This window comes from Spinacia oleracea, chromosome 4, assembly GCF_020520425.1.
Source record: "Spinacia oleracea cultivar Varoflay chromosome 4, BTI_SOV_V1, whole genome shotgun sequence".
In the NCBI taxonomy this organism is placed as follows: domain Eukaryota; kingdom Viridiplantae; phylum Streptophyta; class Magnoliopsida; order Caryophyllales; family Amaranthaceae; genus Spinacia; species Spinacia oleracea.
Window position 1 is genome coordinate 56,920,815 of NC_079490.1, and position 21,070 is coordinate 56,941,884.

General features: G+C 37.2%; 1 pseudogene; it reads right to left on the reverse strand.

The window, feature by feature from the left end:
* Positions 1–20,182: 20,182 nt before the first annotated feature.
* LOC130460352 (uncharacterized) lies at positions 20,183–20,283 on the reverse strand (annotated as a pseudogene).
* Positions 20,284–21,070: the final 787 nt, after the last annotated feature.

Sequence of the window (21,070 nt, forward strand, 5' to 3'; positions counted from 1 at the left end):
AATTCAAAGCCAAAAATCTCAACTTGGGAGAAGTTGCTCATCTCAAAGTATCCTAGATTTTGCATATAGAACTTGAACTTGAAAATTTGAATCTTGAAATATTGAACTTGAAATAATCGAACTTGAACTTGAACTTGAAATATTGAACTTGTACTTGAAATATTGAAACTTAAGAGACTTGAATCTCAAAGATCGGGCCTTTTAATGTTGAAAAGGTTAGATCTTTGATGTGCTCTTATTTTGAAAGGATCCTAGTTTAGGGAAGTAGTCATGAGCAACCCTAAACATTGTGGGATCTTGAAATTTGAAAACTTGAACTTGTATATTGAAAAATGGAGTCTTGAATCTCAAAAGATTAAACCTTTAGAAGCTAAAAGGTGTCATCTTTGATTACTCCATACTTGAAAGTGATTCTAGTTCAAAGAAGTGATTGCAAACAACCTTGAACATCCTTGAATCTTGATGTAATAGCCCATATTTTAAGCATCTCTTAATATGTTGTTAAGTATAATTGTTCTCTAAATCTCTAAAAAAAGAAAAAAAAAAAAAATCTTGTGCGGTTTAAAGTTTTATTAATGATCGAGTTAAGATCCTTTTCTAACTATATTAAACATTACTTCTCGAATCATTACAATGAGCTGGAGTTTTGAAAATAATATGTTTAAACTCAAGGATCTATTATGAAGCTAAGATTTAATACTTTTTAAATAAATAAAAAATAGCAAGAATGCTTTACTTTAATTGATATTTTAAATTCTCAAGTAAAGCAATTATAAATTATTTTAACAAAGATTTTTAATAAACTAAAGTTAATTTATCATAACCTAAGCTTGGAAATCTGATTTTTGTTTTTTGTTGTTAATAGAGCCATGTGTCATGAAATAGCAATGCAAACTCCTCATTCTCTTGTCAAATGACCCATTACTCCTTGGTGAGTCATTCTCTAAGAAGCCAGAGAAGAAAAAAAAAAGAGAGGAAACCCAAGCCCCTCACTTCCCTCTCCACCCCCGCGTCTCCCTCTCTCATTCTCTCGTAACTCCGCTGCACCACCACCTTTACCGCCGCGCCACCACTCCTTCGTCTCCTCCCTCCCGCCGCCTATACTATTGTTGCTGTCATTGTTGGGTGTTGTTGTTGTTGATGAAAGTGTTCTAGCCCCTCTCTTATTCTCCCTCCATCTCTATCTCGATCTTCTCTTTCGCCGCCGTCGCCACCACCAGTGGTGGCCTTCGACCCACCGTCACTCACTCCATCGTCCAATGGTAATTGATTTTAACTCCTTCCTTAATTGATTGATTTAAGAACATAAACCTTAACTTACATACTTTCTCTCTCTTCTTGTTGTTTGGGTGCGCCGCCCTCTCTATTCCGGCGGCTGCTGTTGTGGTGGCTAGAGTTGTTGGTTGGTGTTGTTGCTCTTTCTAATGGTATCATCTATACTCTACCTCACTCCTCCACTCTCCCCTGCCGGGTCTCTCCTCCTTGCTCGTCGGAGCTCCACGACGGCTTCCAGAGCTGTGGTTGTTGTCGTTGATGCTGATGGAGTTGTTTATTCCCTGAGGTTGATCTCTTCCATTCCGCCTTCCTCCTCCATTTAAATTTAAGGGTATACTTCAATCCCTTTTATGTTTATTTTAGTTTAGCCCAAATTAGATTGAAATAGTTATTGAAAATTAATTTGTCATTGATTGATTATTTTGATTATATAGAAATGATTTTGAGTATGGAATTAAATTGATTTTGGTAATATATTTGATTAATTAGAATTAATGTTTCTTGATACAATTAAGAGTTATAAATGGAATATGATTTGAGTTTTCCGAATAAAGTTTATAAAACAAATAAACATTTCGATTTTGATTTCAATTATAACCCTTGTCAAGAATCTAATCCATTTTCTTAAGGTAGAATGCGTGTTATATAAATTATAACTAAGTTTTCGAAAATGGTTTCAAATTTTAAAAATAAAGGGGGATTCAGTTAAGACGGCGGGTGGCTTAGAATGAAATTCTAAAAGATTGATTAAGGGGATTTCTAAGAAGAATTGACTTAGTTGATCTGATTTAAGTAAACGAATCATTAATTTGTGTCTTTGTTCTCTGAGGTGCATTGTTAGGGAAGATGAATAAGGCAAATAAATTCGTGAGATATAAGTAGATATGGATGATCGAATGTGTAGCTCTTGGAGTTTGTATGCGTCGGTAATTCAAGGTACACATTGTCCAACCATCTTCAATGCTTGAAACTATATTTTGTATTTAGTTAATGTGTATATGTAAGTATGGATTTTAAATTTTGCTTTCTTAATTGAAATTCCGCTTTGCAATAAATTTTGTTGGTTGATTTTGTTTAAATGAAATTATTTATAGAATCGACTTCTTTTGTGAATGAAACATATTTTTGGATTTTGAAATGTTTGTGAGTAAACTGATGGAATTTTGATTTGCATAATATGAATCAAGCTTATCAAGAATACTTGAGGTTGAGTTGTGCACGAACTAGTGACATGGTTAATTATGGAGTATGTGAAGGGATCTAAAAGCTCGGGAGTATATTGAATAAGAGTTAATCGTTAGTTGAGTACGTTAATGGTTAGGCTAGGTTATGAGCATAATGGAAATAATCTAACTCGAGTCCCTAAGGTGTTAAGGTTCTAATGTTAAGTTATATGAGAGATCCAAAACAAAAATTTAGTAAAATCAAGGGCGAAATTGAAAGTGATCTTGAAAGATCTGTTTTGAAAGAAGATTTATATTTTTAAATTTAGGAAATTTTGTGAAACACTACCTTTAAGTTTGGTGGTTTTGTGAATTGCTACCTTATAAAAACTTTTTTTAATTTAACTACCTTATAAGTTTGGTTGGTTTGACTAACACTACCATTTGACGTTTTTCGTTAATGTTTTCCGTCGTGTATTTTTTTTATTCTTTTAAATATCTTTGTTCATTTGTAATTTTGTGCATTTGCCATATTAAGTAACCGTTGTAGTGGAGTCCAAAGACGTAAAACATTAACAAAAAACGGCAAATGGTAGTGTTAGTCAAACAAACCAAACTTATAAGGTAGTAAAATATAATTTCCTTTTTAAAAGGTAGCAATTCACAAAACCACCAAACTTAAAGGTAGTGTTTCACTGAATTTCCTTAAATTTAGTGAGTTATATTCTCTTTGAATTTCTTGAAATCAAACGTTCTTCTTTTCCTAAAATTTATGAATCATGAGAGAAAATTATTTTGAATAACTATAATGAATATGGCCATAATTTGAAAAATGTTTTTATGAACGTGTTTTCCAAAAAGGTATTGATTTCGACAAAAGAGGATAATTCTTTCAATTAAGTTCCACAAAATAAATTTTGATATAAGGAATGTTAGAACGCCCTCTAAGAACGATTTTGTTAATAAGAACGGGAAAATGATTTTGAATTATCAACTAAACTTAGATGTTTATGAAATTAGTAAATATAAAAAGAATGATAGTTATTTCTTTATTCGATGTTTTGATATAAAGAAGTGTTTAAGTGTTTTATAAAATACTTTTCAAATACATTTCAGGCACACTAAGCTAGCTTAGTAAACTCAATAGCTAAAGATAAAATAATGAATTCATAATTGAGGAAGGTATTATATATTATTAATCTTAAGGCCTTAAATGAGTATCATGCACTAACAGTCAATAAGTGGTCAGTGGTCTAAGAGTTTAACCAAGGATAATGAGTAATTCTAGTTAACAAGAATATAACTAATCATAGCACGATTCCAATGATATTCACGCTGATGGCCAATGGACCGTTTCTAAGAAGTTTCATCTGAGAATAGAATGAATAAGAGTGTATGTCTTTATTGTTCACTATGATTAGAGCAGTGTAAGAACAAGTCTTGAGGATGATTAATTAGGATAAAGAGCTATGTCGATTTATGAAGATTCGAGAAACCTTTAAGCCTATGTTAGTATCTAAATCAATGGTTTTAGACTGATGAGTAGAGTTAAATCAATATTCGTTGTTGATCAAGGAATAATGTGTCTCAGCGAAATTCAAATAAAGTGCCAATAAGTACTTAATAAACTATTATACCTATGTTACTAGAGTTAAGGGGAAAGAAGCTGTGTATGCTTTGAGTACGACACTCTCATACATCAGTGATGAACATATATGTGTTATGATTAGAGCATAACGCTCTGTATGATTTGAGCATGGCGCTCGGTATGATTAGAGCATGGTGCTCTGTATGTTTAGAGCATGGCGCTCTGTATATAAGGACATGTCCTGGTTAAGTCTTGCAAACAAATGATTTCTTGGAGGGTGACGACCCCACCAAGATAGGGAGCGAGGTTACGGTAAGCCGACCCTATCCATGTTCTCTTTCCCCAAGTGAACATGTATATTAGCTTGAAACATAAAGAATATTTCTTTTGAATTATATCTATGAGAATACCTTAAAGAAAATTTATGAGCTTGAAATATTGATTCGATGGTTTTCGCATGGAGTAATTGATTTCTCCTGAATATGTGATATATATTTGAATTATGTCTGTAAGAATATTACGAAGAAAAAAAAACTTAGTAATATTATGGCAATGAGTGTTACATTGAGTTAAGAATGTATATATTATGAGTTTTACTTGTTGCTTATTTCATGGTTTGAAAAAGGTTACATTTGAAGAAATATATGGGATGTCGTTATGAGTAAGCGTCAGATGAAGTATGGTTGGGAATGTTCAGGAATATGAAAATAATTAGATGAGTCATAAGTCATGAGACTAACTTTTGTTGAATTGTGAAATTGGAAGTTACGTGAGGAGATTATGATATGTGGATTTCTCGTGTTCTAAACTATTGATGGAAGGATAATGGCTTCGTGAAATCGTGAAACGAATTTCAAAGGGATTTTGATGCTTTTGTCAAACAATGTTTTCTAAGTAATGTGATTTGAACAAGTGAAATGATTTCCAAAATAAACATGAAATAAAAACTAAAGCTATATGAGCCACCTATAAAATGTATTTAAGGTTGGACAGTGTGTACTCGATTTCCTGACTTTGTTCTCTGAACCTGTCCTGGTGGGGGCAGTGTTAAAATGTTTTGCAGGTTGGTATGGTCATGTCTAGGTAAATGGCAAAGGAATGTTTAGAGATTAATGCAAGGTTTGCTTGTGCCATGGTGGAAATGATTAAATATTTTGTTCTAAGTTGCTCAAGTGTAATTTGAGCTTTATTGAAGTTTGATAATTTGGGTCAAATGTAAATCTCTATTATTATTTTGCGTTGGATTACTATTAATTGATTGTAATTACCGGTATGTTATAGTTAGGCTTTGAGCTGCTGGTTTGAGTTTAGCTGATTAAATATAGGCCAAGCGTGATAAGCAAGCAACTTGTTATGGGCGGGCTATTACAGGTGGTATCAGTGCCAGGGTTGATTTTGGGTTCGTTGTGATCATCAAATCAGACGTTTGAGTTAAGAATATGTTTATTAAAAGTTTTAGGGGATATATGATTTGTTTTGGGGTGATAAACTATGATTACATTGAAGTATTGGAAATCCATTTGAAACTATGAGGTTATTTAAGGTTCAGTATCGAGAATATGAGTTGGAAAGCGAAGGTTTTCTTTGGGTTTGTTATGATCTCCATATCATGGCACATGAAATCGAAATTGTATATTGATATGAGTAAGTGCCAAAGCTAAGGAATGTGTGGGTTTTCAGGATGATTAGCTTAAGACTGGGAATTCGTATAGAATAATTAGTTGCCAAGGGAATAGAGTCGAAATTGATTTGTAAGGCCAAGGTGGTCGTATGCAATAATTTGGAGCTATGGAGATAAAGGTTGTTTTTGGTGTACGGGAATGTGAATGAGAAATATATGAGTAATGAGAATTGTTGGAGACAATATATGTATAATGGATTCGTTAAGGTCGATTTATTTGTTAAAGGGAGTATTGCGAGTTATTTATTGGGATAAATAAGTGCCTAAGGAGATAGAGATTAAAAGTTGAAGGCCACCAATTGAGTGTGTTAAATATTTTAGTTCATAAGTTTGACTGTGGAAGCCAAATGATTGCCTTAGTTATCCGAGGTAGAAAATCAAGGAGATAAGGTTATCGTCAGATATTAGCAGCAAAAGCTCAAAATAAGAATATTGGAAAGGAAATATATAGGTGTTGGGATTTGGAAGATGTAAGCTAACAATTTGAAAATAACATTGAATTTAACAAGTCCATTTATCAATAGTCAATATAAAATATTCTAATTTGGTTGGGATATCGAGGAATTCATTAGAACATGAAGTAGAACTTGAGGATTTTGGGTAAAAGCGAGTATTAGGAGTCAGGTAGTTGGTAATGAAGCTTAGAACGATGAATTTAATTCGTGAAATAGTTAGTTGCAGGTTAAAGTTGAGGTGAACCATGTAATTTGAAATCCTCGTTATCTTATTTGATCTTATAGAGTATGGAGGTCAGAATGGTAATATAAGTTGTGAGAGTAGTAATGTGCAAGGATTTTTAGTCGGAGATTTAGAATTTTAAATTGTTACGTGTTCATTTATCTTCCTGTTTACTTATTATGTGCTCGTTTGGTTGATTTTAGTGGATTAGGGGTAAGAAGTTAAACAAGATGATTGCATAGTTTGGGGGTATTAGACATGAAGCGTTAAGGTAAAATTTTGGAAGAAAATATCTCATTTGGAATGCATGGCGAAAACATTTGAACAAGGAGGTGGGAAGATATAAATTGATGGTTTTAGGATTTTCTTGCTACTCTTGTATTAATTCTAAGGAGGCATATACCAGAATTTCAAACTTAAAATTTCTGTTTATTTTGAATTTCGAAAAAGAGAAATTTAAAGTATTAGTCAAGTTTTAAATATGGCTAGCTAAATATTCATTAAAATTTTAGTAGAAATTCTACGTCTCCAAAATAACCTGAAAGCAACATCTATCAACTCTCTCCTTCAAGAAAATTATATATTTCATGCACTCTCTCCTAACTAAAGCTGTGTGTGATTACATTGTCATTCTATCTTACCCCTGTACACTTGAATTCATTTAAGCAAAGTTGATTCTTGATTTATTGTTGCTCAGATTCGAAACCCTCGTTGGACTTCCAACTACCTCCAGAAATAAAGCCTTTATGTGAATGGTAACCCTAAGGTTTTCAGTATCAATTCATTTAATTCTAAAAATTTCCTACATAAAGATTGAGTTATCTCGGTTTGTATGCTTTCAAGATACGATTTCAAATATTTATACAAACGACATAAGGTTTTGCAGTTTCGTGGACGAAATTTATTTAAAATGGGGGATAGTGTAATAGCCCATATTTTAAGCATCTCTTAATATGTTGTTAAGTATAATTGTTCTCTAAATCTCTAAAAAAAGAAAAAAAAGAAAAAAAATATATATTCTTGTTCGATTTAAAGTTTTATTAATGATCGAGTTAAGATCCTTTTCTAACTACATTAAACATTACTTCTCGAATCGTTGCAATGAGCTGGAGTTTTGAAAATAATATGTTTAAACTCAAGGATCTATTATGAAGCTAAGATTTAATACTTTTTAAATAAATAAAAAAATAGCAAGAATGCTTTACTTTAATTGATATTTTAAATTCTCAAGTAAAGCAATTATAAATTATTTTAACAAAGATTTTTAATAAACTAAAGTTAATTTATTATAACCTAAGCTTGGAAATCTGATTTTTGTTTTTTGTTGTTAATAGAGCCATGTGTCATGAAATAGCAATGCAAACTCCTCATTCTCTTGTCAAATGGCCCATTACTCCTTGGTGAGTCATTCTCTAAGAAGCCACTCTCTAATTCCAAAAGAAAGTTCTAGAGAAGAAAAAAAAATAGAGAGGAAACCCAAGCCCCTCACTTCCCTCTCCACCCCCGCGTCTCCCTCTCTCATTCTCCCGTAACTCCGCTGCACCACCACCTTTACCGCCGCACCACCACTCCTTCGTCTCCTCCCTCCCGCCGCCTGTACTATTGGTGCTGTCATTGTTGGGTGTTGTCGTTGTTGATGAAAGAGTTCTAGCCCCTCTCTTATTCTCCCTCCATCTCTATCTCGATCTTCTCTTTCGCCGCCGTCGCCACCACCAGTGCTGGCCTCCGACCCACCGTCACTCACTCCATCGTCCAATGGTAATTGATTTTAACTCCTTCCTTAATTCATTGATTTAAGAACATAAACCCTAACTCACATACTTTCTCTCTCTTCTTGTTGTTTGGGTGCGCCACCCTCTCTATTCCGGCGGCTGCTGTTGTGGTGGCTAGAGTTTTTGGTTGGTGTTGTTGCTCTTTCTAATGGTATCATCTATACTCTACCTCACTCCTCCACTCTCCCCTGCTGGGTCTCTCCTCCTTGCTCGTCGGAGCTCCACGACGGCTTCCAGAGCTGTGGCTGTTGTCGTTGATGCTGATGGAGTTGTTTATTCCCTGAGGTTGATCTCTTCCATTCCGCCTTACTTCTCCATTTAAATTTAAGGTTATACTTCAATCCCTTTTTTGTTTATTTTAGTTTAGCCCAAATTAGATTGAAATAGTTATTGGAAATTAATTTCTCATTGATTGATTATTTTGATTATATAGAAATGATTTTGAGTATGGAATTAGATTGATTTTGGTAATATATTTGATTAATTCGAATTACTGTTTCTTGATACAATTAAGAGTTATAAATGGAATATGATTTGAGTTTTCCGAATTGAGTTTATAAAACAAATAAACATTCCGATTTTGATTTCAATTATAACCCCTGTCAAGAATCTAATCCATTTTCTTAAGGTAGAATGTGTGTTATATAAATTCTAAACTAAGTTTTCGAAAATGGTTTCAAATTTTAAAAATAAAGGGGGATTCAGTTAAGACGGCGGGTGGCTTAGAATGAAATTCTGAAAGATTGATTAGGGGGATTTCTAAGAAGAATTGACTTAGTTGATCTGATTTAAGTAAACGAATCATTAATTCGTGTCTTTGTTCGCTGAGGTGAATTGTTAGGGAAGATGAATAAGGCGAATAAATTCGTGAGATATAAGTAGATATGGATGATTGAATGTGTAGCTCTTGGAGTTTGTAGCGTCGGTAATTCAAAGTACACATTGTCCAACCATCTTCAATGCTTGAAACTATATTTTGTATTTAGTGAATGTGTATATGTAAGTAAGGATTTTAAATTTTGCTTTGTTAATTGAAATTCCGCTTTGCAATGAATTTTGTTGGTTGATTTGTTTAAATGAAATTATTTATAGAATCGACTTCTTTTGTGAATGAAGCATATTTTTGGATTTTGAAATGTTTGTGAGTAAACTGATGGAATTTTGAATTGCATAATATTAATCAAGCTTATCAAGAATACTTGAGGTTGAGTTGTGCACGAACTAGTGACATGGTTAATTATGGAGTATGTGAAGGGATCTAAAAGCTCGGGAGTATATTGAATAAGAGTTAATCGTTAGTTGAGTACGTTAATGGTTAGGCTAGGTTATGAGCATAATGGAAATAATCTAACTTGAGTCCCTAAGGTATTAAGGTTCTAATGGTAAGTTATATGAGAGATCCAAAACAAAAATTTAGTAAAATCAAGGGCGAAATTGAAAGTAATCTTGAAAGATCTGTTTTGAAAGAAGATTTATATTTTTAAATTTAGTGAGTTATATTCTCTTTGAATTTCTTGAAATGAAACGTTCTTCTTTTCCTAAAATTTATGAATCATGAGAGAAAACTAGTTTGAATAACTATAATGAATATGGCCATAGTTTGAAAAATGTTTTTATGAACGTGTTTTCCAAAAAGGTAATGATTTCGACAAAGAGAATAATTCTTTCAATTAAGTTCCACAAAATAAATTTTGATATAAGGAATGTTAGAACGCTCTCTAAGAACGATTTTGTTAATAAGAACGGGAAAATGATTTTGAATTATCAACTAAACTAAGATGTTTATGAAATTAGTAAATATAAAAAGAATGATAGTTATTTCTTTATTCGATGTTTTGATATAAAGAAGTGTTTAATTGTTTTGTAAAATACTTTTCAAATACATTTCAGGCACACTAAGCTAACTTAGTAAACTCAATACCTAAAGATAAAATAATGAATTCATAGTTGAGGAAGGTATTATATATTATTAATCTTAAGGCCTTAAATGAGTATTATGCACTAACAGTCAATCAGTGGTCAGTGGTCTAAGAGTTTAACCAAGGATAATGAGTAATTCTAGTTAATAAGAATATAACTAATCATAGCACGATTCCAATGATATTCACGCTGATGGCCAATGGACCGTTTCTAAGAAGTTTCATATGAGAATAGAATGAATAAGAGTGTATGTCTTTATTGTTCACTATGATTGGAGAAGTGTAAGAACAAGTCTTGAGGATGATTAATTAGGATAAAGAGATATGTCGATTTATGAAGATTCGAGAAACCTTTAAGCCTATGTTAGTATCTAAATCAATGGTTTTAGACTGATGAGTAGAGTTAAATACATATTCGTTGTTGATCGAGGAATAATGTGTCTCAGCGAAATTCAAATAAAGTGCCAATAAGTACTTAATAAACTATTATACCTATGTTACTAGAGTTAAGGGGAAAGAAGCTGTGTATGCTTTGAGTACAGAACTCTCATACATCAGTGATGAACATATATGTGTTATGATTAGAGCATGACGCTCTGTATGATTTGAGCATGGCGCTCGGTATGATTAGAGCATGGTGCTCTGTATGTTTAGAGCATGACGCTCTGTATATAAGGACATGTCCTGGTTAAGTCTTGCAAGAAAATGATTTCTTGGAGGGTGACAGCCCCACCAAGATAGGGAGCGAGGTTACGGTAACCCGACCCTATCCATGTTCTCTTTCCCCAAGTGAACATGTATATTAGCTTGAAACATAAAGAATATTTCTTTTGAATTATATTTATGAGAATACCTTAAAGAAAATTTATGAGCTTGAAATATTGATTCGATGGTTTTCGCATGGAGTAATTGATTTCTCCTGAATATGTGATATATATTTGAATGATGTCTGTAAGAATATGACGAAGAAAAAAAAACTTAGCAATACTATGGCAATGAGTGTTACATTGAGTTAAGAATGTATATATTATGAGTTTTACTTGTTGCATATTTCATGGTTTGAAAAAGGTTACATTTGAAGAAATATATGGGATGTCGTTATGAGTAAGCGTTAGATGAAGTATGGTTGGGAATGTTCAGGAATATGAAAATAATTAGATGAGTCATAAGTCATGAGACTAACTTTTGATGAATTGTGAAATTGGAAGTTACGTGAGGAGATTATGATATGTAGATTTTTCGTGTTCTAAACTATTGATGGAAGGATAATGGCTTCGTGAAATCATGAAACGAATTTCAAAGGGATTTTGATGCTTTTGTCAAACAATGTTTTCTAAGTAATGTGATTTGAACGAGTGAAGTGATTTCCAAAATAAACATGAAATAAAAACTAAAGCTATATGAGTCACCTATAAAATGTATTTAAGGTTGGACAATGTGTACTCGATTTCCTGACTTTGTTCTCTGAACTTGTCCTGGTGGGGGCAGTGTTAAAATGTTTTGCAGGTTGGTATGATCATGTCTAGGTAAATGGCAAAGGAATGTTTAGAGATTAATGCAAGGTTTGCTTATGCCATGGTGGAAATGATTAAAGATTGTGTTCTAAGTTGCTCAAGTGTAATTTGAGCTTTATTGAAGTATGATAATTTGGGTCGAATGTAAATCTCTATTATTATTTTGCGTTGGATTACTATTAATTGATTGTAATTACCAGTATGTTATAGTGAGGCTTTGAGCTGCTGGTTTGAGTTTAGCTGATTAAATATAGGCCAAGCGTGATAAGCAAGCAACTTGTTATGGGCGGGCTATTACACTTGAAAGTTTGCATTTTTGTATTTTGAAAAGTTTGGATTTTGAAAAGATGTATGATTGTTGCAAGTGACATTTTTAGTAGTAAAATGCCAACTTGCTAATCATTTTTGAAATAGGAAAATCAAAGAAACATGATTGAATATGGTGGGATTCAGAATTACCTATTTAGGTTTAGGCAAGAATTCCTTTTAGAGCTCCCAATTGCTTAGAACTTGAAGTTTGTATGTGTTTTTGAAGGATTTTTTATTTGTATTTTGAGGCGTAATTTTTGTATTACGACGTTGTATATTGAATCTGCCTCCCCAAATGCTGGAAATTAGGGGGTATTTATAGGAAAAATGGCTGGAAACCGCCAGCCATTGCCAGCGCAGCACGCCAAACCAGCGCCCAGCGCTGGTGACGTGGCATGAGTGCTGCCAAAACAAGGACGCGGGCTCCGTCCTTGATTTGTCTTGTATTGATGTACCTTCGTACGAATAGTACGATGCTTGGCACGTAGTGTTTTTTGGAGGTTAAGACTTGATTTTGCGTAAAAAAACAAGCCGTTTCAGGTTTTGAATTCCGGTTGTACGGGACGGGGCCCGGCTTTCTCGGTTTTGTGGGTCGGCGCCCGAATTTGACTTGCCTTATATGATTTTGAGTGGAAAAGTTTTATTAAAACCAATGGAATGATCTAATAGATGAGATTGTACTTGGATTTGAAATTGGTTTTTGAAAATTGTATTTTGTACCAAGTTCCGGGAGGGGAACGGCCTCTGGGATTGGATTTTGGATCTTGTATTTTGGAGATGTTCTTAGCAATTGGGATTTCCGCACGGATTTTCTCCAACCGTCTAGTAAGGATAAGGTATCGTCATCATCCCAGAGGGGAGACACAAATTAGGTGTCTACAGAAGCCCCCACTTTGACTGAGCGTTCGGTTAGGAAAGCGCAAGTCAAAGTATTTCGAAAGGGACAGATGTTCTGCAATCAAGACCATTCTTTATACGCCGGTACCTCACAAAACAGGCGTTAGAAAAAAAAGAATAGAGTCTACCTCCGTTCGGCTGTGACGACTCCGGTTTATACTGTTCTTCCGCCATCGGTTCGGACGGAGCTTGGCATCGAAAATTTTGAATCTTGAATTTTTGAATCTTTAATTTTGAATCTTGAATTTTTGAATTTTGAATACCCGGAGTTGATCCTTTGGGGATGTGCTTTGCTGGGGATAAGAGCTTTTTATTGGCCCTTAAGATTTTGAAATTTCGGCTGACTTTCCTGGAGCTTGGGTCCGTTAGGAGTCGAACGCGTGAGTCATTGTATTTTTTGGACTTTGTATTCTTGTAATATCCATATGTTTGTACTTGGAGATAAGGGGATCAATCCCCGACTATGGGCTTTGTTAGAGCGGTGGTGGGATACCACCAACACTTTTCATAAGGCATGGGGGGAGATCACCATCACCCCTTTGGAGTTTGCCATGATTACTGGTCTTCCTTTTTCTGAGAGGAATGTGACCTTTGATTCGAAGCTGACATGGCGCTCGGCCGCTGCCAGGGCCTTGCTTGGCCCTGTTGTTGACTTGTCAGAGGACGACACCCATGCTTCCGTGACGGTGATTGTGGATGCTATCCGTGGTGCGGGTGTGTCTGCAGAGCAGAGGGTTAGGTTGTTCCTCTTAGCTTTGGTGAGTAGGGTTGTGGCCCCGAGCAGGAACAGTCGGGTGCACATTAGATTCCTGTCAGTTTTGCAGGACTTGAGGGCTGTTTCGAGCTACAACTGGGGTGGTTTGGCCTATAGCCACCTCTTGTACGAGATGAAGTGGGCCTCCCGGACTGCGCCGGAGAGCGAGCCGAGCATGGCTGCTCTATAGAGTGTGCTGGAGGTATTGAAGACTCCTTGTACTTTGTGCCTTGTACTTGTATGTTTGTATTTAAACTTGACTGATGTTTTGCTTGCTTTTTTGAAAGATTTGGATATATGAGCACTTTCCGACTTTGGCGCCGGATCGTACTGGAGATGCGGCTTACCCGTATGCTGCCTCTTGGATAGGAGCGGTGCGCAGGAGGGTGCCTCTGGCGGCCTCCCGCGGAGCTTGGAGAGTTCTACCTGCTGATGAGGTAATCTTTATGTACTGTTTTGCTCTTTTGTATTTGTATTTGTATAGTTGCCTGAGTTATCTGCTTAGCAGGTGGTGCGGCGTCCTTATGCCAACGCGCATGTACCTGCCTCGGCTCCTCGCGCCCATTTCTTTTCTGGACTGGGGGTTTTGCTCCCAGGGGTGTACCGCCACATGTGGTATCTGGGGGGGCGAGTGTCCTTTCAGCACAATTTGGGGGAATAGGTTTGTCCCCAAGGACCCATCGGAGTCCATGCTGGCGTCGGATGAAGATCTTGCCCGGCTCTATGTGAATGCTAGGGGCGATGTTGTTTGCCGCTCCTGGAGGGAATTTGTACAAAGGAAGGGTAGCTATGACGACTTCCTGAGGAGGCTGGCTCCACCAGTACGCTTCGTACTGCCGGTGAGCTTTTAAACTTCGTATCTTGTATTCTTGTATTCTTGTATTCTTGTATGATTGTATTCTTGTATTCTTGTATGATTGGATGATTGTATGATTGTATGTAGGAGGAGGAGGTTGATCCTGAGGACATTCCCCATGCTGATAGGATCCTCCGCTATGAGAACTCGGACGGGGAACAGGTGGAGGTGACCATTCCTGTAGCTTCTCCTCCGCACCGGAGATCTTATGATGTTGTACCTGAGCATTATGCCGCTGTAAGTACTGTTGCATTTTCTTGAAACTGAATGTAATCTTGTATTTGGGAATTGATCTTGAATTTTGTATGCAGGCGCCTCGGGTGAGAGTGCGTCGCTGGATGCTCTTGATTGATTCCTGGAAGAGGTATTGTGCCAAACTGACCCAGAAGCTTTCTGGCCAGGACAGAGAGGTGCATTTCTTGATTTTCAAATTTGTATTCCGGAAACTCGAACTTGGATGTTGATTCTTGAAATTTGTATTTTGTATAGGAGCGCTGTCGAGACCGCAGAGGTTCCGTTGATTAGGAGCCCCAGGGAGAGACTTTCTCGAGACAGGAGGGACCGAGCTTGGACCTAAGACAGGGGTCCGGTGCTGGTGTTCGTCAGAGGCATTCAGATGCTGATCGGGAAGCTGCCCCTTTTGTACATGTTGATCCTACCAGGCATTCGTTTGGAGGTGCAAGCAGTTCGAGGCCCTTTGTTTCTCCTCCCGGTTACTACTTCAGAGGGAGTGGTCCTCGGCCTTGGGGTGCGGATTCATGGGCTTATTGTGCGGAGATGGAGAGGATGCGTCAGGCTCAGATGTTTGCGCCGTTGTAGGGGGTGTTTTTGAGTTCGCATTGCGAGTATGCTCTTTCCCTACAAGGGGGCGATTTTTTTAGAAAACCATTGTATTTTTGTACCTCGAAGGAGTCGCCACCAAACGTTATTTAAAGTCTCGTTTGGAAAGACCGCAAGTGACTCTATTTTGGATAAGGCTCTGAATCCTCGAAACGGATGGGCGAGATCCGGGCACGGGAACGAGATGCTTATTCCGCGAGCTTTAGAAATATTCGAGTACGTGACATAGCATTATCGAAAATATACCCTAGATTAGACTATGTGGGTTTGAAATTTAGAGCAAATAGATGTATGGTGGTCACTTTGCTTTAAAGGTAATTTAAAGGAACCTGAGGCCGATTTGTCCAAGAAATTATCTTTGTTAAGCGTGATGTAACTTGCATTTTGTTCTATTTAGCATGTATGGTGATGAAAGCAATAAAGCAAATAAAGCAACATCACAATTGTAAATGAGTGCGGAATTAGTAAATACAAGACCCCCTAGAAAAGGACTAGGGAGTAGGTCCACATTGCCTAGAAGGACTAGGCAAGTAAAGATGCGGAATTGAAATGCGGAATTGAAAGTGCGATATTGAAATTGCGGTATTGAAAGGTGCGTAATTGAAATTGCAATATTGAAAGGTGCATAATCGAAATTGCGATATTGAAATTTGTACTTGGGCACATGAGATTCGAACGCCAAGCGACTCCTTAAAAATAAGTGCGCCCAACACGAATTCAAAGCCAAAAATCTCAACTTGGGAGAAGTTACTCATCCCAAAGTATCCTAGATTTTGCATATAGAACTTGAACTTGAAAGTTTGAATCTTGAAATATTGAACTTGAAATAATTGAACTTGAACTTGAACTTGAACTTGAACTTGAAATATTGAACTTGTACTTGAAATATTGAAACTTAAGAGACTTGAATCTCAAAGATCGGGCCTTTTAATGTTGAAAAGGTTAGATCTTTGATGTGCTCTTACTTTGAAGGGATTGTAGTTTAGGGAAGTAGTCATGAGCAACACTAAACATTGTGGGATCTTGAAATTTGAAAACTTGAACTTGCATATTGAAAAATGGAGTCTTGAATCTCAAAAGACTAAACCTTTAAAAGCTAGAAAGGTGTCATCTTTGATTACTCCATACTTGAAAGTGATTCTAGTTCAAAGAAGTGATTGCAAACAACTTTGGACATCCTTGAATCTTGAAAGTTTACATTTTTGTATTTTGAAAAGTTTGGGTTTTGAAAAGATGTATGATTGTTGCAAGTGACATTTTTAGTAATAAAAATTCCAACTTGCTAATCATTTTTTGAAATAGGAAAATCAAAGAAACATGATTGGATATTGTGGGATTCGGAATTACCTATTTTGGTTTAGGCAAGAATTCCTTTTAGAGCTCCCAATTGCTTAGAACTTGAAGTTTGTATGTGTTTTTGAAGGATTTTTGGACTTGAATTTGAGGCGTAATTTTTGTATTACGACGTTGTATCTTGAAGTTGCCTCCTAAATGCTGAAAATTAGGAAATTTATAGGAGAAATAGCTGGAAGCTTCCAGCCAATGCCAGCGCAGCACGCCAAACCAGCACTGGGCGTTGGTGACGTTGCATGCGTGCTACCAAAATCAAGGACGCGGGCTCCGTCCTTGATTCGTCTTGTAGTGTTGTACCTTTGTACGAATAGTACGAGTTGGCGTTTAGTGTTTGCTTGGAGGTTAAGAATTGATTTTTCGTCTAAAAACAAGCCTTTCTCGGGTTTTGAACTTCGGTTTTACCGGACGAGGCCCGGCTTGCTCGGTTTTGTGGGTCGGCGCCCGAATTTGACTTGCCTTATATGATTTTGAGTGGAAAAGGCCTAGTAAGACCAATGGGATGGTCTACTAGATTAAATTGTACTTGGATTTTGAAATTGGTTTTTGAGAATTGTATTTTGTACCGAGTTCCGGGAGGGGAACGATCGCGGGGATTGGATTTTTGACCTTGTATTTTGGAGATGTTCTTAGCAATTGGGATTTTCGCACGTAGTTATTCCAACCGCCTAGTAAGGATAATGGTATCGTCATCATCCCAAAGGGGAGACACGAATTAGGTGTCTACAGAAGCCCCCACTTTGACTGAGCGTTCGGTTAGGAAAGCGCAAGTCAAAGTATTTCGAAAGGGACGGAGAATGGTCAAGATGTTCTGCAATCAAGACCATTCTTTGTACGCCGGTACCTGCACAAAACAGGCATTAGAAAAAAAAGGATAGAGTCTACCTCTGTTCAGTTGTGACGACTCCGGCTTGTACTTGTACTGTTCTTCCGCCATCGGTTCGGACGGAGCTTGGTATCGAAAATTTTGAATCTTGAATTTTTGTATCTTGAGATTTGAATTTTTGAACCTTGAATTTTTGAATTTTGAATACCTGGGGTTAATCCGTTGGGGATGTGCTTTGCTGGGGATAAGAGCTTTTTACTGGCCCTTAAGATTTTGAAATTTCGGCTGACTTTCCTGGAGTTTGGTGATGAGCGACATTTATGTCGCTCTTAGCTTAGGATTTTATGTTAGTTTTTATACTTTTTTATAGTTTTTGTAGCTTTTTGTGTGAATTTTATAAGTTTCGTTCCATCTTGTGCTTTATAGGTGATTATGATGAAAAGTGATGGAAAACAAGTAGAATCAAGCCAAAACAGGGCTTGTGCGATCGAGTGATGGTTTGTGCGCCCGAACAGAGGAGTGCAAATGGGCACAAGGAATATCCAGTTCTGTGCGACCGAACATGCTCTGTTGTTCGGTCGCACAGGTTTGGTTTTTGGAGGCAGAATGTCCCTAATTTGGGATGCGATCGCAGAGCCTACTATTCGACAGCACAGGTTTTGTGCGACCGAACGTTCTCTGTTGTTCGGTCGCACAGGTTTGGTTTTTGGAGGCAGAATGTACCTAATTTGGGATGCGACTGCACAAGGCTCTCAACTCGACCGCACAAGAGTTGTGCGCCCGCACAAAGCCTTTCGTTCGAGCGAATCATGCTGCAGAGGAATTATGAGTCAAAGAAACCCCATTCGACCGAACAGGGTTCTTCGTTCGGTCGCACATGACGAAGGAAGTGTTCTTCGCTGCCTTCGCTCGCACAGGACCCAATATTTGCTCAATTGACTCTTTTACGTTCGGTCGCACAAAAGGTCTGTGCTACCGAATGGTTGCGCGGGCTGCTCTTATTCGAATTTTGGCTTCTATTTGGGGAAACTTATAAATAGATTTTTTGATTATTTTGTTAAGTGTAGAATTTTAGTTGATAATTTTAGACTCTCAAAGTTAGTTTTTCAGCGTTTCTAGATAGAGAAACTCTCCTCCATTGAAGCATCAATTTGTAATTCTCTAAACTCTTCTTCTAATTTTGTGCAATTCAATTCAATTTCTTAATTCTTGCTTTTGTTGTGATTGTTGATTGTTCTATAATTCCTTTAATTCTTGAATTCTTCTTGATTTTACCTTAGTTACTTTGATCCTTAATTCTCTTGTTGATTGTTCAATTGATTGTTCTAGTTCTTTGATTCTCTCTTCCTAATCCTTCAATTTCATGCTTGCTAGTTTAGAATGAATGGATTTCTTGATTTCTAGAATAGCTAGTGAGTAGATTTAGGTTAGGGAAAGGGGAGAATCTAGGGGCCTAATTAGGGGAATTTGATGATTTAATTCATTAATGATTGATGTGATTAAATTGATTTAGTACTAGGATTTTCCATGATCAATTGAGTAGTAGTTGCAAATGCTAGTTGATTGAGTTAGATTGGAATGTATGATTTAGGTTTGGCAAGACATTGTGAGCCTAGTTCATGCAAGTGAATGATAGTTCCCATTATATGCAAGCTAATATAGCTTAGGACTATGCGAAAGCTTTTCTATAGGCTAGGTTGTGTCGCGTGCTCTATCCGAGAGGTGGCGAGTACGTCATTAGTTTTCATTCCCTTATGTGCTATTTCATTGCATCATTCATGATTACTATATGGTAGTTTATTTCCCCCAATTTCCCTAGACTATCCCCAACTCCCTAACGTTTAGCTCCCTTGATTCAATCTAGTTTAATTCTTAGTTTAGCATCTTAGTGATAATTCAAATCAAACCTCTTGTTCGAATTAGCTTGACATTTAAACTCGAGAACCATCGTTTCTTTGGGACGATCCCTTTACTTGCCACTATAATTCATATAGTTGGTTGGTCTAGTGGTTCTATAAATTTTTTTTGATTGAGGCGTTGATCTTTCAACGACGGAAAAACACCTTATCAAAATGGCGCCGTTGCCGGGGAACGGTTGTTGTTCTTGAGTTTAAGTTGAGACTAGTTCATCATTAGAAAATACAGAAAACATTGCAATTTAGTTTAGCTTTCTTTTTCCTTGGCATTGCTCACGGTTTTTCTTGAGTTTGTATGCTTGTTAGGGGGCGTGCTTGTCAAAGGACCCTCCATCCTCTTGACCTCGAATTGGAGAGGACACTTAGGAGACTAAGACGTGTACGGTCTAGCTCATCAAGCCATAACAGATTCGAATCGTTGAGTGTTGGTGAGGAACAACAAGAGAGTGAGCAAGTTTTTGAGAACATGGCGCTCCCGGTTAAGAACGTGGGAATACCGGGGGCATTCGAAGCTACATGTGGTATTCAAGCCCCAACAACGGATGCCAACAACTTTGAGATCAAGCCCGCCTTGATCAATTTGGTCCAAAGCCACCCCTTTTGTGGGAAGAGTAATGAATCACCTCACGAACATCTCAAACAATTCGAGCACTATTGTGACACAATCAAGCACAATGGTGTCACATCGGATTACGTGAGGTTGACGTTGTTTCGGTTCTCTTTACTTGGGCGAGCAAGTGATTGGCTTGACAAGGAGGTCAAGCCCAACTCACTTCGCACTTGGACCGAGGTGACGAGTGCATTCTTAAACAAGTTCTATTCGCATGGAAAGACGGAGGAGTGTCGCCACAAGATTTAATCCTTTGAGCAAAGGCGAGATGAGTCACTTTTCGAAGCTTGGGATCGTTTTAAGGAGTACCAAAGGGAATGCCCTCACCATGGGATCCCTAAATGGTTGTTGCTTCAAACATTCTACTTGGGGTTGAGTCCAAGTTCGAAGACAAGTCTTGATGCGGGCGCGGGAGGCCCCATCATGAATAAAAATGGGGATCAAATAGAGGAAATCATTGAGGATGTAGTTCAAAACTACCAATCTTGGCATGTAGGCACAAGAAATTATGATGGGAAAGGTAGGAGTGAAGATGGTAAGGGTTCGGTGTACGCCATAGAGCAAGCACAAATGATAGAGAAGCTTACCTCGCGCTTGGAGAAGCTCGAAAACACACCAAGCCAACCGCCATCACCGTCTACAATCCCTCCTCCTTCGGCCACTCTTCTCTCTAAGGGGAAGAGCAAGGTTAGTTCTTATGGCTCAATGCCTCCGGGCACCTCCTTTTGCGAACATTGCCAAGACTATAGTAATTCCCCCAATGCATGCTCCTTAGTTCATAACTTGTCATTTGTGGATTATGGCCCTTCGTATGAAGGCGATTTTGATGTAGATTATGCTAATGCCGTAAATGAGAGGTCTAGGAATGATAACCCTAACAATCCAAATTTTGCTAGGCAACCTAGAGGGCCCTCTATGTATGGTTCTCACCAAGGCTATGGCCAAGGAAGTGGGTATGATAGCCAAAATCGAGGTGGCTATAGAGCACAAGGCTATCAAAGCCAAGCGCCCTATGGTCAATCTCAAGGTTTTGGCAATCAAGGCCAATACAACCAAGGGAGTTATAATCCCAACCATCAAGGTGGAGGGGGTTATAATTACTCTCATGGGTAATTTAGGGGT